An 18839-nucleotide genomic window follows, 5' to 3' on the forward strand; every position below is an offset into this window, starting at 1 on the left:
ACTTTGGTGTCAAAAACAGGAAGGCAGATTATTATCTGAATGGCAATAGATTGAGAGAAGGGGAAGTGCAACGAGACCTGGGTGTCCTTGTGCACCAGTCGCTGAAGGTAAGCATGTAGGTGCAGCAGGCGGTTAAGAAGGCAAATGGTATGTTGGCCTTCGTAGCGAGAGGGTTTGAGTATAGGAACAAGGATGTCTTGCTGCAGTTGTACAGGGCCTTGGTGAGACCACACCTTGAGTATTGTGTGCAGTTTTGGTGGCCTTATCGGAGGAAGGATGTTCTTGCCATGGAAGGAGTGCAGCGAAGATTCACCAAGCTGATACCTGGGATGGCAGGAATGACGTATGAGGAGAGATTGGGTCGATTGGGCTTATACTCATTGGAGTTTAGAAGAATGAGAGGGGATCTCATTGAAACTTATAAAAGTCTGACCGGACTGGACAGACTAGATGCAGGAAGGATGTTCCCGATGGCCAGGGAGTCCAGAACCAGGGGTCACAGTCTAAGGATAAGGGGTAAGCCATTTAGGACTGAAATGAGGAGGAATTTCTTCACCCAGAGAGTGGTGAACCTGTGGAATTCTCTACCACAGAAGGCAGTAGAGGCCAATTCATTAAATATATTCAAGAAGGAGTTGGATATATTTCTTAAGGCTAAAATGATCAAGGCATATGGGGAGAAAGCAGGGACAGGGTACTGAATTTGGATGATCAGCCATGGTCTCACTGAATGGCGAAGCAGGCTCGAGGGGCCGAATGGCCTACTCCTGCTCCTATCTTCTATGTTTCTATGAGACGATATTCAGGCTTGGGCTGATAAGTGGCAGGTAACATTTGCGCCACACAAGTACCAGGCAATGACTATCTCCAACAAGCGAGCGTCTAACCACCGCTCCTTGACATTCAACGACATTACTATCACCGAATCCCCCATCATCAACATCCTGGGGCTCACCATTGACCAGAAACTTAGCTGGACCAACCACATAAATACTGTTGCAACAGGAGCAGGTCAGAAGCTGGGTATTCTACGGCGAGTGTCTCACCTCCTGACTCCCCAAAGCCTTTCCACCATCTACAAGGCACAATTATGGAGTGTGGTGGAATACTCTCCACTTGCCTGGATGAGTGCAGCTCCAACAGCACTCAAGAAGCTCGACACCTAGGACAAAGCAGCCCGCTTGATTGGCACTGCATCCACCACCTTAAACATTCATTCCCTCCTGCACCGGCGTACTGTGGCTGCAGTGTGTACCATCTACAAGATGCACCGCAGCAACTTGCCAAGGCTTCTTCGGAAGCCATGGTACGCCCTCCCTAACACCACTGTGGGAGTACCTTCACCATACAGACTGCAGTGGTTCAAGAAGGGGGCTCACCACCACCTTCTCGAGGGGAACTAGGGATGGGCAATAAATGCTGGCCTTACCAGCGACGCCCACATCCCATGAACGAATAAAAGAAAATGTAGCCTTGTTTAAGTGTAAAACCTTACTTTGTCACTCTCATTTCTCCCGTTCAAGCCTATTGTGAACTCAATCACATGATGGTCACAATTCTCAAGATACTCACTTACTACCATTTTATTAACTATTTCTGGTTTCTTATTCATAATGATATCATTCACTTTATGAAAATGTTTAAACCTTCTTCAGTTAAATTTATCTTTACAAATGACTTAGCTACAGGGTTTATATTTTGGTAGATCATTTTGAAAAATTTCAACTATCTGCCAACAATGATCCCTCTAATTTTTATTTGTACTGAGCGGGCCACAAACTCCTCGGAGCATGACTATTTTGTTCACGGGCAAATTTTACAACAACTTTCATTCACCTGAGCCAAATTAAATGATTCTGCACCGATGACTTCTACTGTTAAGTGTTTAGTAATCGGCACAGTCACCTCTTAAAGCTTGGTTTTATTACACACGTAATGCGTCTCCCTCACTAAAAACCAGTTGATTCTAACTTGCTGAAGTCAAAATTGACACAGATCTCATACACATTTACCCACACATACGTCTTCCTCACTTTTATTTGCATTAACAGAAAGGAGTAGCAGAAACCCATTCTTCTGAACAAGCAAGGTCAATGCGAAACAATAAGCAGCTCTACTTGTTCAGAAAGGACGGCAGAAATAGAATACCGCACAGTTCTTCAAGTTAGATTCAAGTTTAGTAACAATATTTGAGATTTATGAGAAACGTTGCCTCTTGGTTTCAGGGTCAGTTTAGGATGCATTCTGTGCAATAGGTACGTGCAAATCAGTTTTAATCAAGTCTCTGGCTCAATCCTCTCTGAACTGCACCACAAAGCAACGTATAGAATCATAGAATAGTACAGCACAGGAGGCGGCCATTTGGCTCATATACAGAGTGCAGCTCAGCTGGTTGAAGTGCCAGTCAGTGCAGTACAGTAAACTGCTTAAAAGATTCCAATGGTAGTTGTTGGGGTATATATGTAGTCTTTGGTGCAACCTATCGTAGGATCATAGAATAGTACAGCACAGAAGAAGGCCATTCGGTCCATCGCGTCTCTGCCGGCTCTTTCGAAGAGCAATCCAGTTCGTCCCACTCCCCCGCTCTTTCCCTGTATCCCTGCAATTTTTTCTCCTTCAGGAATTTATCCAATTCCCTTTTGAAGGCTACTATTAAAGTTGTACCCACCACTCTATCAGGCAGTACATTCCAAATCCTAACCACTCGCGTAAAAAATGTTTTTCCTCATGTTTGCTCTGGTTCTTTTAAATCTGTGCCCTCTTGTTATCAACCATTGGAAACAGCTTCTCTTTATTTACTCTAGCTAAATCCTTCAAGATTTTAAACACCCCTATCAAATATCCTCTTAGCCTTCTCTGCTCCAAGGAGAACAACTCCAGCTTCTCCAGTCTATCCACTTATTATTCTGTATGCAACTTAAAAATAATATTTGTGATTAGACAGAAGGAGGCCATTCGGCCCATCTTGTCCATGCCGGCCGACAAAGAGCTATCCACCCTAATCCCACTTGTAGGTTACGGCACTTCAAGTGCATATCCAAGTACTTTTTAAATGTGATGAGGGTCTCTGCCTTTACCACCCTTTCCAGACCCCCACCACCCTCTGGGTGAAAAAAATTCTCCTCAACTCCCCTCTAAACCTCCGACCAATTACTTTAAATCTATGCCCCCTGGTTATTGACCCTTCAACTAAGGGAAGTAGGTGGGGTGCTTGGGTTGACGTGCACGCCTTGCGCTGCCTGCGCTTGGCTACTACGTAATGTTCATTCACTCGTTTTAGTTTTGTTGAGCGGAAAAGCCCCTTTCAGTCCAGCTGGCCAGCCATGAAGTCCAAAAAGTACAAAGCTGTCCTGTTAAGTCCTGATGTTTCAAGCCTCAGGATTTCTAACAGCTGATTTGTGGTCGAGGTGCATCGAGTGATCCCAAAGACTGGGGATGGAAAACCATGCCAATAGGGGGGGCGGCGGGGGATGTTCGCTGACAGGGGTAAGGAAGTATAAGAAAGGTGGAGAGTTTTGTTTTCAATAAGGATTTGGGATATGTTATCTTCAGACTGTATGCCACAAGATCCTAAGCTAGAGTAGTTCTGCTGGAAATTACATCCCCAAATGAGCACAGAAACTCAAATTCAAGTAACAAACCTAGCGCACGATATCAGAAAAACCAGCTCCCAAAATGAGCAGGTTCACTTGATTTTCTACCTGAGACCATCATCTCAAAACCCTTTCCCATAATTAGAGATAAAATCTCAACTTCAATGTTACAAAAGCATACATTAGCAAGTCTGTTTTATGGAGGGAGCACATAGGATATGAAGCCTATAGAACTTACTCGCAGTTACAAGGGACTTTGCTGCACGACTCAGCAATTTTGGAGCAGGATTAAATTCGAGATTAACGAGGCCCAAATAGTTCACAAACTTTCCCGTGCTACCTGCAAACATTCAATGGTGCAATCCGTGCTGGTCAGTTGACGTTATGCTCAAAAGCAGTTTAATATAGTTTACGTTAGCTTTTAGAAATAAACAAGGATAGCAGAAGGCTAATATATCTAATTCCACTAAATCTCACTGAATAGATTAAAATAATCAATCTCTCTCTCTCTCTCTCTCCCTCTCACACGTACACACACACGGACTCGACCTGCAAACACAGCCAGGAGTTACTTATATGCAGAGCTAGGCTTGTACTCTACGGTGACATGATCCCAAATACACTGGTTGCGTTGGCCTGTTTAAATCACATTGTGTATATATAGATATATAAAAAAATTAATTTAGCGTCGGTTTTACTTTATCGAACAGGTTGGTTGAGAGGGTGGAAATGGATCAACTACCTGTCACCCAGTTATCTGGGAGATCCAGGCTTTTAGAAAGTAGCTTTGTTTTAAAAAGATTCATTTACACACCTGTTTACAAAAGATACGTGAAAATAAATGTGTACGGCGGGCTGACATGATCGAGTGATCAAGCTGTCAAATAACTCCACAAGAAAATCCAGTGTCTCCATTCAGTTGCAATATATTTGAGACAGTTAAAGAGGTACTCTTTCTTTAAAAAACAGGGATACTGTATATTCGGAATCCAGGAGTGCATGTGACAGATCTATACTAGCTTTAAATTTGTTAGCATTCTTGTTATTGAAACTGTTTTAATTCTGACAGTGGAAGTACTGGAGACCGGCAAGTAAAGACGCAGGAATCATCATTTACGTTACAGAAAAGCTTGGAGAAGTGGAGTTTTTATTTATTCGTTTATGGGATGTGGGCATCGCTGGCAAGGCCAGCATTTATTGCCTATCCCTAATTGCCCTCGAGAAGGTGGTGGTGAGCCGTCTTCTTGAACCGCTGCAGTCCGTGTGGTGAAGGTACTCCCACAGTGCTGTTAGGGAGGGTGTTCCAGGATTTTGACCCAGCGACGATGAAGGATCAGCAATATATTTCCAAATCAGGATGGTGTGTGACTTGGAGGGGAACTTGGAGGTGGTGGCGTTCCCATGTGCCTGCTGCCCTTGTCCTTCTAGGTAGAAGAGGTCACGGGTTTGGAAGGTGCTGCCGAAGAAGCCTTGGCGAGTTGCTGCAGTGCATTTTGTAGATGGTACACACTGCAGCTATGGTACGCCAGTGGTGGAGGGAGTGAAAATTTAAGGTGGTGGATGGGGTGCCAATCAAGCGAGCTGCTTTGTCCTGGATGGTGTCGAGCTTCTTGAGTGTTGTTGGAGCTGCACTCATCCAGGCAAGTGGAGAATATTCCATCACACTCCTTACTTGTGCCTTGTAGATGGTGGAAAGGCTTTGGGGAGTCAGGAGGTGAGACACTCGCCACAGAATACCCAGCCTCTGACCTGCTCTTGTTGGTAGAGTGAGGGATATGCCGGGCCATGAGGTTACAGATTGTGGTGGAATACAATTCTAATGCTGATGGCCCACATCTCTTCATGTTTACCCAATTTTGAGCTGCTTGCTCTGTTCTGAATGTATCCCATTTAGCACGGTGATAGTGTCACACAACAAAATGGAAGGTGTCCTCAGTGTGAAGACGGGACTTTGTCTCCACAATGACTATGCAGGGGTCACTGCTACCAATACTGTCATTGACAGATGCATCTGCAACAGGTAGATTGGTGAGGACGAGCTCAAGTAGGTTTTTCCCTCGTGTTGGTTCTCTCACCACCTGTCGCAGGCCCAGATTGGTAGTTATGTCCTTCAGGACTCAGCCAGCTTGGTCAGTAGTGGTGCTACCAAGCCACTTTTGGTGACGGACATTGAAGTTCCCCACCCAGAGTACATTCTGTGTCCTTGCTACTCTCAGTGCTTCTTCCAAGTGGTGTTCAACATGGAGGAGTACTGATTCATCAGCTGAGGGAGGGCAGTAGGTGGTAATCAACAGGAGATTTTCTTGCCCATGCTTGACCTGAAGCCATGAGACTTCATGGGGTCCTTCCCGACTGTATACCACTGTGCTGCCACCCCTGGTAGTGACATTACCACTACGTTACCATTCCCCTAGCTTTTAAAATGTCAAAATCTGAGGTCTTGTATTCCAAAAATTTTAAATCAGTAGCACAACATCGGGTATCTAATTAAAAAGACTGACAAATTTGCGTCACAAAAAATTGTGCATTTAGCAAAACTAAGTCAATTTCTACAGATTTAAAGAACAAAAGCCACGATTTTTTTTTAATTTTCTCTCCTTCCTTTCTCAAGGCCATCTTGCAATACAGGCAACAGAAATTCCTAACAACCTGATCCTTGGCCAAATCAGCCACTGGGAGGTGCATGAGAGCAGCTCACCATAACTCAAAAACTAATAGAATTTCAAAGATTGCAAATGCTAAATTCTCAGCAGATGGAATTGATGTCCTAGTGGACGATGATGGACCTAAAATATTCTACGTAATGAACTGTATAAGTCAGCTCTCTCTCTCTCATATATGTGTGTGTGTTTCATAATAAATATGTACATTTTCCAGCAAAAGGCATGCATCCTGTATAAGTAGTTTAGGCATATTTCTAAGTGAAATGCAAGCACTATAATAGTAAGATTAATCATTCTGATACCATTAAAACTAGGAGTTTTAAAGAGAAGAGCTCCAGTGGGATATGTTCCCCACAGTAACTCTTCTTTATCTTAGGCACTCCCTCGGAATCAAGGATGACTTGCTTTCACATTAAAAATGAGTTCTCAGGTGACCGAGTCCAATGCGAGACCTACAGTCTCTGTCACAGGTGGGGCAGATGGTGGTTGAAGTGGCGGGTGGGTGGGGTGCTTGGGTTGACGTGTGCTCCTTACGCTGCTTGCACTTGGCCCCGGCGAAGTGACTCGAGGTATTTGGCGCCTTCCCGGATGCTTCTCCTCCACTTTGTGCGGTCTTGGGCCAGGGATTCCCAGGTATCGGTGAGGATGTTGCACTTTTCAAGGAGGCTTTGAGGGTGTCCTTGAAGCGTTTCCTCTGCCCACCTGGGGCTCTCTTGCCATGTCGGAGCTCCGAGTACAGCGCTTGTTTTGGGAGTCTCGTATTGGGCATGCGGATAATGTGACCCATCCATCTGAGCTGATCGAGCGTGGTCAAAGCTTCGATGCTGGGGATGTTGGCCTGAGCGGGAACACTGACGTTGGTGCGCCTATCCTGCCAATGGATTTGCAGGATCTTGCGGAGGCAGCGTTGGTGGTACCTCTCCAGTGCTTTGAGGTGCCTGCTGTACATGGCCCATGTCTCTGCGGCATACAGGAGGGCAGGTATTACTACTGCTCTGTAGACCATGAGCTTGGTGCCGGGTTTGAGGTCCTGGTCTTCAAACACTCTCTTCCTCAGGTGACCGAAGGCTGCACTGGCACAGTGAAGGCAGTATTGGACTTCGCCATTGATGTCTGCCCTTGTTGACAGTAGGCTCCCGAGGTATGAAAAGTGGTTATGGTTGCCCCGGAGCTCAGACGTTTCGACATTGACATCGCCTCTTTAAGTGAGACCTGGTGGGCAGGGGAAGGCCAGCTCAAGGAGCAAGGCAGTGGCTACACCTTCTTCTGGAAAGGTGAACCTGAAGAAGAATGCTGCCTCCATGGGGTAGGCTTCGCCATAAAAAATGAACTCGTTGGGCATCTCAGAGACTCCCCTAGTGATATAAACGAACGCTCATGACTCTTCGGCTCACCCTAGCCCGGAACCAGTGTGCTACGGTCATCAGTGCGTACACCCCAAAACTGGAAGTTACAGACAAGACCAAAGAGGAATTTTACCCCACAGTAACTATGTGTTATATAAAATACATCCTTCCATTTCCTGTAAACCACGGCATTCGTGCACCATACATGAAATAGTGAATAACTGAAAATGCTGCTAGAAGCAAGAGCAGCACTTATAATTTGGGCCTGGAAAAAATATTAATGTACTACTCTCTCATTACTGAAAGAGAATTGTTTAACGAATTCAAGTGGGTAAATTGGATATTTTTGATTTTATTCAGGTCTCTAAAAATGTAACAGGAAGTTTTCAATCATATAGCAATAAGCATCTTTCATCAAACAGATTGACCCAATATCACTTACCAAGTAAAAATGAGGCACAGTAAAATGGATATAAGAATAAGAACCTGGTTGAACATTGCCGATTGGGTTCGCTGGATAGCTCTGTGAAGATCATTCTAAATGAATGAAAAGATCATTAAAAATTCCAATTTATGTTCAAAACAAAAATAAGGAAAAAGGTCTGTTTCTTTTTAATTTGAATGCAACATTCGTCTTTTTTAGAGAGAAGTTTCATGTGTTATTGACATTTAAAGGATGCTTCCCCTGGCAGGGGAGTCTAGGACTAGAGGTCACAGTCTCAGAATAAGGGGTCGGCCATTTGGGATTCAGATGAGGAGAAACTTCTTCACGCAATTGGTTGTGAATCTTTGGAATTCTCTACCCCAGAGGGCAGTGGACGCTCAGTCGCTGAGTATATTCAAGACAGAGATCGATAGATTTTTGGATACTAACGGAACCAAGGGATATGAGGATAGTGCAGGAAGGTGGAGTTGAGGTAGAAGATCAGCCCTGATCTTATTGAATGGGGGAGCAGCCTTGAGGGGCCGAACCTATTTCTTATGTTCTTATGTTAACAATGCTAGGTGCAAACAAAAAATGAACATGGTGATTGTACTTATTGGATTTTACAAATTAGTTCAAGTCAAGTATTAAAATGATCCTGGTTTGCATAACTTAGAGAATTATACAACTTTGTGGTAATTATCGCTATTAGATTATGGGTTTCTAAATTCTGGTTATTGGGTGAGGTGTTAAATTGAGGTCCTGTCTATCTGGGCAGATGAATGTATAAGATCTCATGGCTATTCGAAGATGAGCAAGGGAAATTGGAAAGACTATTTCCTTTTTTAAGTTCTCATACTCACAATCATATTCTCCAGGGCATGCTTAGCTAACCAGCAGTTCAGAAACACTGGGATGAATAGATTCCTTAATGGAGACCAAAATATCTGAAAATGAAAACAGTCGGGTTGAATGCATGATTTCAGAGAACTTCAAAACAAAATGCAAAATGAAAATACCACAAAGTAGAACGGATTACAATCCATATCCCATTGTTGCTTGTGGAATCTTGCTATGCACAAATTGACTGCCACAAAATTGTGACTCCACTTCAAAAGTAATTCGCTGACCGTAAAGCATTTTGGAATGTCCTAGGGATAGGAAAGACACTATATAAATGCAAGTTCTTTCTTTCTTTCACTTTTATATTTCTAGAGACCAGCAGATAAGTCATTTGCTGGAAGCAAAGATAATGAATGTTTTTGTCTTTAATGCTATTACAAAAAGTAATTTTCTTACTTCAAGTTTTTTTTTAATACTACTGCTGCTGGATGTGGGTAACAAATATTTTCTATTCCTGAATTTGACCCAAGCAGAGGGATGTATCTCAATGAAAAATGTTTTATTTGACCAATCATAAAATCAGGGTTTTTCTTCAAAGTACTAGATTTAAAAAATAATAATATAAGGCACTAGTCCCTTTTCCTATACTATATGTGACTCTAAAAGGGGGCAGGAGTAAACTGATTCCTGGTTTAGCAGTCCATCAGAATGACATTGATGAACTTTGCGAATCATCTGCTTCGTGGGTCATCCTCATTTATGTAAGGCTTCATTATACAATGAAACAGGGGAAAGCAGCAATACTCAAGGCCTAGGCTCCAGAGACAGGATCAGACCTGTGTGGGGGAAACTTCTTGAAAAAGCATTTCTCATCTACATATTCAGTCTGACCAGAATTCATAATGGTGGCTGAAACCGGCTTGAAAAAAATAAACTGAAAAATTTGATTGGTTCATTCTGTAATGGGTGCTGCTACCATATTGGAATTGTTGTAAAAAAAAACTGAATTGCTTGTTTTTGCAGTTTCCTTGTTCCTGATAGGTAGCTTTTTTGTACCTGTCTGCATTTGATTAAGTTAACAGAGTTAATTTAACACAGTAGTAATTTGAGTCAGAAAATCATGGCCATTAATTTTTCATGCTTTAATTTTCCACCTTATGTATTTAATGTGTGATACGCCATATGCGCAAAACTTGAATTATATGTAACGCATAGAGCTATGAAAAGTCGACACAATGTTATTTGGATGAGAGAGTTTTTTTTAAATCATTCATGGGATGTGGGCATCACTGGCAAGGCCAGCATTTATTGTCCATCCCTAAGTGCCCTTGAGAAGGTGGTAGTGAGCTGCCTTCTTGAAGCGCTGCAGTCCTTGTGGTGGAGGTACTCCCACGGTGCTCTTAGGTAGGGAGTTCGAGGATTTTGACCCAGCGACAATGAAGGAATGGCGATATATTTCCAAATCAGGATGGTGTGTGACTTGGAGGGGAACTTGGAGGTGGTGGTGTTCCCATGCGCCTGCTGCCCTTGTCCTACTAAACGGTAGATTTCACGGGTTTGGGAGGTGCTGTCGCAGAAACCTTGGCAAGTTGCTGCAGTGCATCTTGTAGATGGTAGACACTGCAGACACGGTGCGTCGGTGATGGAGGGAGTGAATGTTTAAGGTGGTGGATGGAGTGCCACTAAAGCAGGCTGCTTTATCCTAGATGGTGTCGAGCTTCTTGAATGTTGTTGGAGCTGCACTCATTCAGGTAAGTGGAGAGTATTTCATCACACTCCTGACTTGTGCCTGGTAGATGGTGGAAAGGCTTGGGGAATCAGGAGGTGTGTCACTTGCCGCAGAATACCCAGCCTCTGACGTGCTCTTGTAGCCACAGTATTTATGTGGCTGGTTCAATTAAGTTTCTGGTCAATGGTGACCCCCCAGGACGTTGATGAAGGAGAATTTGGCGATGATAATGCCGTTCAATGTCTAGGGGAGGTGGTTTGACTCTCGCCTGTTGGAGACAGTCTTTGCCTGGCACTTAAGTAGCATGTAAAATTTGTGCCACACCTCAGCCCAAGCCTAAATATTGTCCAGGTCTTGCCGCATGCAGGCATGGACTGCTTCATTTTCTGAAGAGTTGAGAATGGAACTGAACACTGTGCAATCATCAGCGAACATCCCCACTTCCGACCTTATGATGGAGGGAAAGTCATTGATGAAGCAGCTGAAAATGGTTGGGCCGAGGACACTGCCCTGAGGAACTCCTGCAGCGATGTCCTGGGGCTGAGATGATTGACCTTCAACCACCACAAACATCTTGCTTTGTGCTAGATAGAACGCCAGCCCGTTTTCCCCGATTCACATTGACTTCAATTTTACTAGGGCTCCTTGATGCTACACTCGGTCAAATGCTGCCTTGATGTCAAGGGCAGTCACTCTCACTTCACCTCTGGAATTCAGCTCTTTTGTCCATGTTTGGACCAAGGCTGTAATGAAGTCTGCAGCTGAGTGGTCCTGGCAGAACCCAAACTGAGCATCGGTGAGCAGGTTATTGGTGAGTAAGTGTCACTTGATAGCACTGTCACGACACCTTCCATCACTCTGCTGATGATTGAGAGTAGAACGATGGGCCAGTAATTGGCGAGATTGGATTTGTCCTATTTTTTGTAGACAGGACATACCTGGGCCATTTTCTAATTTGTCGGGTAGATGCCAGTGTTGTAGCTGTACTGGAACAGCTTAGCTAGAGGTGCGGTTAGTTCTGGAGCACGAGTCTTCAGCACGACAGTCGGGATGTTGTCAGGGCCCATAGCCTTTGCTGTATCCAGTGCACTCAGCCATTTTTTGATATCACGTGGAGTGAATCGAATTGGCTGAAGACTGGCTTCTGTGATGGTAGGGACTTCAGGAGGAGGCGACAGAGATGAATCATCCACTCGGCACTTCTGGCTGAAGATGGTTGCGAATGTTTCAGCCTTGTCTTTTGCACTCATGTGCTGGGCTCCACCATCACTGAGGATGGGGATGTTCATGGAGCCTCCTCCTCCCGTTAGTTGTTTAATTGTCCACCACCATTCATGACTGAATGTGGCAGGACTGCAGAGTTTTGATCTGATCCGTTGGTTGTGGGATCGCTTAGATCTGTCTATAGCATGCTGTATCGATTTATTTGTGGGTTCAATGATGAGACATTTATGAAAGATGATGTCTTTTAATCTAAAGTTTGTTCAACTCATTTTAACAGCATTACAGGAGACACCATGCTAGTGATCCATCTAAAAGCGAAACTAAAACTAAACTGCATGTCTCTGTCACATGCCCTCTGCTGGTCAGGCACAAGCAATCAATCAGGCAAATATGCTGGTAAGGCATCATAATCAAACAGGCAAATACCATCACTATTTGCTGATATCATTACATCTCCCTTTCTTAAAACAAAAGTATTTTACTTTTAACTAACAACATGTTTTCTTTGTATTACTCTGCATTTTAACTGTAATACTTAATGAACTTACATTATCATTATCATTATCAAGGTTTTTTAACCTTGCTTTGTGTGTTCACATGAAATATGTAAATACACTAGAACTTGAAGAAAGAATAAGATAACATTACTTCCTTCTATAACAATAGTCCTTAAATTTGCTCAAGGAGTCTCTCGGGAGGCTTCACGTGTCTTGAGGATTTTCTGATTGATTGTCCTTGAATCTGAGTTGTTGCCTCAGATGATGATTTCTCATCTGTGTGATCAGGTTGTTCAACAGTATCAGTCTTTTGACCTGCTGTGTGATCAGGTTGTTCAACAGTATCAGTCTTTTGACTTGCTGTGGCTGGTCCCATGAGAAGATCTCGACGATTTCTTCTCAGAACAGCACCCTCATCTGTCTGAATGATGTATGATCTTGGTTGAACTTCACTCAGGACAGTTCCCTTCTGAGTCCATATGTTTGTTTTGCCTTTGAACCTTACTTGGTCACCAGTGTGGAGTTCAGGTAGGTTTTGTGTTCCTCTGTCATAGTAGTACTTTTGCTTTTCTTTCTGTTGTTCTTTGAACTTCCTCACTTTCTCCCCCTCTTTCGTTTTCAAGAGGTTCTCCGGGATGGGTAGGTTTGACCTTAGCCGACGTCCCATAAGGAGTTGGGCTGGTGACATACCACACTCGAGCGGCGTTGTGCGGTATACAAGCATGCTTTGGTAGAAGTCAGTTCCACTGTCTTTTGCCTTGTACATCAGTCTTTTCACTGTCTGGACCGATTTTTCCACTAGTCCATTGGACTGTGGAAAGTGAGGACTTGACGTTGTGTGGACAAAGTCCCACTCTTTGGCAAAGTGTCGGAAACTTGCGTTGTAAAACTGGGGTCCGTTGTCTGTGAAGACCTCGCTTGCCACGCCATGTCTGGAGAATATGGCTTTCATACATCTTATCACAGCATCTGCAGTGGTGGTGTACAGTCTACAAACCTCTGGATACAGGGAGTAATAGTCTGTGACTACAAGATAGTCCTTCCCTTGACATACGAATAGGTCAGCGCCTACCTTCTGGTAAGGTCTGTCTGGCGCTGGGTGTGGCTTTAGTGGTTCTACCGGATTGCTTGCTCGATATTTCAGGCATATTGTGCAGTTTGACACCTCATTTGTCACATCTTGGTTGATTCGTGGCCAGTACATCACCTCTCGTGCTCTTTTCTTACACTTTTCGATTCCCAGATGTCCTCCATGGATCCTTTTTAGCATCTCTTTTCTCAGACTCTTTGGGATAACTATTTTACTTCCTTTGTAGATGATGTCTTCGACCACTGATAGTTCTGCCCTGCAGTTCCAGTGCTCTGCCATGTCAGGTGAGCAGTCTTGCTTCATGTTGGGCTATCCATCCAAGATGCTTTTCCTCAGTCGTCTCATTGTTTCATCTTTGTTTGTCTCAGTCTTTATGAGCTCCATTTTTGCATCTGCTATGGGCAGTGCACTTGTGATCATGTCCACGTAGGCATTCACTTTTTCATCCATTTTGGTGTTTGCGGGCTCACTTGGGTCAACAGCTCTACACAACGTGTCTGCTGTATACATCAGCTTACCCGGTGTGTACGCAACATTCAGTGTATAGCGTTGCAGCCTGATCATCATTCTTTGTATTCTAAGCGGACAGCTATTTAGTGGCTTTTGGAACAATGCAATCAAGGGCTTATGGTCAGTCTCTACACTGATTGCTTGTCCTGCCACAAACTGGTGAAATCTTTCACAGGCGTATGTGATGCTGAGCAGCTCCTTTTCTATTTGAGCATATCGCGTCTCCGCGTCTGTCATTGAGCGCGATGCATATGCAATAGGTTGCCAGTAGTCACATTTTTGCAGAAGAACGGCACCGAGCCCACTCTGTGATGCATCTGATGATATCTTGATGGGTCTCGCTGGGTCATAAAACCTCAGAACTGGTTCCTCTGTGAGCAGTTTCTTTAGATCGCTCCATGACTTCTCATGCTCATGATTCCATTCCCATTCTATGTTCTTTTCAGTTAGTCTTCTCAGTGGCGCCATCTTTTCTGAGAGGTTGGATATGAATTTACCCATGTAGTTGATCATTCCATTAAACCTCTGCACGTCCTTTTTGCATTGTGGCTTTGGCATATTCTCAATGGCGGACACCTTTCTGGGATCTGGTCTGATGCCCTCACTGCTAAGGATATCTCCCACGAATGTCAGTTCTGTCACCCCGAGCTGGCATTTCTCTCTTCAGCTTCAGGTTTGTTTTCCTTGTTGCTTCCAGCACTTTTTTCAGTCTCTCGTCATGCTCAGTTCTCGTGGTTCCCCATAATATGATGTCATCCATTGATGTATCAACTCCCTCCAGGTGCTCATAGATCATATGGATAGTTTTGTGATACACTTCAGGAGCTGAGGCAATGTCAAATAGTAACCTTAGGAATCTGTATCTGCCAAATGGACTGTTGAACGTGCACAGTCTTGAACTTGCCTCGTCCAATTTCATCTGCCAAAATCCTGATGATGCATCTAACTTGCTGAAATACTTTGCATTTGCAAACTGTGCCATGATTTCCTCACATGTAGGAAGCTTGAAGTGCTCTCTCTTTATTGCTCTGTTTAGATCTCTTGGATCCAGGCAAATTCTGAGCTTTCCATTCTTTTTGTCCACTACGACGAGGGAACTCACCCACTCAGTTGGCTCATCTATCTTCCGAATCACGTTCAGGCTTTCCATCCTGTCCAACTCTGCCTTCAGTTGCTTTTGAAGAGCAAACGGAACTTTTCTGCATGGATGTATGACCGTTGGCATACTTTTATCTACTCTGATCATGTGTTCTCCTGGAAGGCAGCCTAGACCCTTAAATAGGTCGTTGTACTCTTTCATGAGTTCATCATAGACTGTCTCTCCTTCGCTTTCCACAACGAGGACTCTCTTTACCAGGTTCAGTCTCTCACAGGCTTTTAAACCTTGTATGGCTTGCACATCCTTTGGCACCACGATTAATGCTAGCGTGTGCTCTCTGTCCTTGTGTGTCACTTTGACAATGCATCTTCCTTTCACTGGTATATCAGTACCTGAGTATCCTGTCACTTTCACTTTTATTCCATGTATCTTTGGTCTGGGTCTAATTTTCTTAAAATCAGTCTCTGATATCACATTAACTTGTGCTCCAGTATCCAATTTAAATGGAATGTGTATGTCATTCACTTTTAGTGTCAACATCCAGTCTCTTTTTTCTTCTTTGTTTTCAGACACAACATCTACATAGAACTCCTCTATCTCACTTTCATCTACTGTATGGACCTTGCTTTGTTGTGCTTGGTTCTTACAGCAACGGGCATAATGGTTGTTTTTGTTGCAATTATTGCATGTTTTACCATATGCTGGACACTTTTTTGGTGTATGCTGTGTACCGCATCGACTACATGACTTTCGATTGCCCCTTTCATTTTTGTTCGCTGGCCACGCCTCTTTTTTCACATTGGCGCTCTTTTTGTTAAACGGTTTGTGTCCGTTCTTTCTCACTGCATCCACGTTGCAGCTACTGTCACTGAACAGCTCCTTTGCCTGCGACTTCACAGTTTCTGTAGCCCTACACAGTGCTATGGCTTTTCCCAGGTCTAGATCTTGCTCTCTTAGCAGTCTTTCCCTTAGACCATTAGCTGGAATACCACACACCAGTCTGTCTTTTATCAGCGAGTCTGTCAGTCCCCCAAATTCACATGTTTTGCTTCGGTTTCTCAGTTCAGTCACATACTGATCAATAGTCTCACCCGTTTTCTGTACACATGTGAAAAATCTGTGCCTCTCAAATGTCACGTTACGTTTAGGTATGCAGTAGGCCTCAAACTGTTCCATTATTTTATCTAGCTTCATTTTGTCTCCATCAGCAGCGAATGTGAAGTTATTATACACCTCCAGCGCTTCATCACCCACGACATGTAAGAACACTGACGCTTTCATTTGATCACTTTTCTCGTCAGCTCCGATTGCCGCTAAATACAACTCCAAACGTTGTTTGAATCTCCTCCAATTTTCAGCCACATTACCTGTCAACTGAAGCTTCGCCGGTGGGTGTAATCCTACCATTTTTTCACTTCGTTAGCTATACTCCAATGGTAAGTAACGATGTTCTCTTTTGGCTTGCTAATATGTGGAGAGCTGATTTAACTTCAGATTTTTCCTCTTCATCTCTTTCAATCACTTCTGACACCATGTATCGATTTCTTTGTGGGTTCAATGACGAGACATTTATGAAAGATGATGTCTTTTAATCTAAAGTTTGTTCAACTCATTTTAACAGCATTACAGGAGACACCATGCTCGTGATCCATCTAAAAGCGAAACTAAAACTAAACTGCTTGTCTCTGTCGCATGCCCTCTGCTGGTCAGGCACAAGCAATCAATCAGGCAAATATGCTGGTAAGGCATCATAATCAAACAGGCAAATACCATCACTATTTGCTGATATCATTACACATGCTACTTCCGCTGTTTATTATGTATGCAGTCCTGTGTTATAGCTCCACCAGGTTAACCTCTGATTTTTAGATGCACCTGGTGCTGCTCCTGGCCTGCTCTTCTACACTTCTCATTGAACCAGGGTTGGTCACCTGGCTTGATGGTAATGGTAGAGTGAGGGATATGCCGAGTCATGAGGTTACAGATTGTGGTGGAATATAATTCTGCTGCTGCTGATGCCCCACAACGCCTCAAGGATGCCCAGTTTTGAGCTGCTAGATCTGTTCTGAATCTATCTCATTTAGCACAGTGGTAGTGCCACACAACATGTTGGAAGGTGTCCGCAGTGTGAAGACGGGACTTCGGCTCCACAAGGACTGGGCCATGGTCACTCCTACCAATACTATCTGAGCAGATGCATCTGCGACAGGTAGATTGGTGAGGACGAGCTCAAGTAGATTTTTCCCCATGTTGGTTCTCTCACCACCTGCTGCACGCCCAGTCTGGCAGCTATGTCCTTCAGGATTCAGCCAGCTTGGTGAGTAATGGTGCTACCGAGCCATTCTTGGTGATGGCCATTTAAGTCCCCCACCCAGAGTACATTCTATGCCCTTGTTACTCTCAGTGCTTCTTCCAAGTGGTGTTCAACATGGAGGAGTACTGATTCATCAGCTGAGGGAGGGCAGTAGGTGGTAATCAGCAGGAGGTTTCCTTGCCCATGCTTGACCTGAAGCCATGAGACTTCATGGGATCTGGAGTCAATGTTGAGGACTCCCAGAGCCACACCCTTCTGAATGTTTGTCACATATAGTTCACAAAGTAGGAACTTAAGTTTTACTGGCCTATTATTATATGTATTATTTTCAAAAAATAATCACATTAGCTGCTAATCATTGGTCAGTGAATACATTTCTGCTAATTTTGACTGTTTTTAAATTAGTAAATTAATTTTAAGCACATGGTCTTCAGGTTCCTCAACCTTCAGTGTACCTTCTTTACTGAGCTAAACAAACAGGACAGAAATATACACCAATTATCCATTATGTCTAATGGGGAGCAGAAAGCTGTAGGATAATTTTGTTGTCACATTTAAGCAGTTTGATACTCTATTGTTTTAATTAAATTTATTGTCAGTATCAAGCTGCTGAAAATGAATTTGAACACTGCTTAGCAAACACAGTACATTAACTCACCGTGGTAAATAAAATGAACCGTTACCTTATTTTGCAGTGAATCAGAAGTAAACAAGCTTTCTGCGTGTGAATTTATGAATATTTGAAATGGATCCTTCTCTTGTTATGAACATTCTTAATTTTTGAATTACAGCTGGAACACTTTATAAGGCATGCACCACAGGTTTAATTGAAAGGCTTAGCAAAATACTACAGAAGAAGTCTTCAATCAGCCAGATGGGACCTTCAAACAACGTGTAGGTAGTAAGCAGCATGGGTTGATTCTGCCTGTGATTTTGTTAAAATAGCCATTTGCTATTTATGGAATGCAGCCCCGATGAAAAAAGTCACTAGCAATCCATTAAATATGCTGCTCACGTTGAAAAGATTTTAACTTAATAATCGCTGCCAGCCAGACCCCCACTGAATATTTGATACAACAGACAGACTTACTGTGATGATAAAGGGCACGGTGTTGATCATCTCTAGGATGAAGGGTATTCGTAGAATTTGTTCCCAAATGTTCCCCTTTGAGAAGGAAATAACCACAGGCAAAAGGTCAGTGACATCAATGGCTTCAGTATAAAACAAACCAAAAAAATACACAATATAAATAACAATTAAACTATTCAAAGTGGCTATTCTATTGTTCAATATTTTGATTCAATATGGAGGGGCGTGTAATCTGCTGATGCCTATTAAGCATGGTGCCCTCATAGAACTGGGCACAGAGGCTCGTGTTCACCTCCATGCCTAATGTTCTTAGCACTTCATAATCATAGAATGATACAGCACAGAACAAGGCCATTCAGCCCATCCTACCTCTGGTAGAGCTATCCAATTAGTCCCACTCCCCTGCTCTTTCCCCAT

The 18839-nt window shown here is 43.5% G+C and overlaps 2 long non-coding RNA genes across 3 annotated transcripts in view; one reads left to right on the plus strand and one right to left on the minus strand.

The window, feature by feature from the left end:
- The window catches only part of LOC147121871 (uncharacterized), a 91149-nt gene extending 84674 nt beyond the window's left edge, over nucleotides 1-6475 (plus strand). For both annotated transcript variants that reach the window (XR_015077639.1, XR_015077638.1), the window contains one exon: nucleotides 6205-6475. This is a non-coding gene — a long non-coding RNA (uncharacterized LOC147121871). The remainder of the gene's footprint in view (nucleotides 1-6204) is intronic.
- A 1509-nt stretch (nucleotides 6476-7984) lies between these two features.
- Nucleotides 7985-18531, minus strand: LOC147121872 (uncharacterized). The gene is made up of 3 exons (XR_015077642.1): nucleotides 18423-18531; nucleotides 8890-8973; nucleotides 7985-8139 (listed from the first exon to the last, which is right to left on the minus strand). It is a non-coding gene; the product is annotated as an uncharacterized LOC147121872 (long non-coding RNA).
- Between the last annotated feature and the right edge of the window lie 308 nt (nucleotides 18532-18839).

The sequence above is a fragment of the Somniosus microcephalus genome, chromosome 3 (assembly GCF_052327205.1).
Source record: "Somniosus microcephalus isolate GS21.2 chromosome 3, FLI_Smic_1.0, whole genome shotgun sequence".
Taxonomy (NCBI): Eukaryota; Metazoa; Chordata; class Chondrichthyes; order Squaliformes; family Somniosidae; genus Somniosus; species Somniosus microcephalus.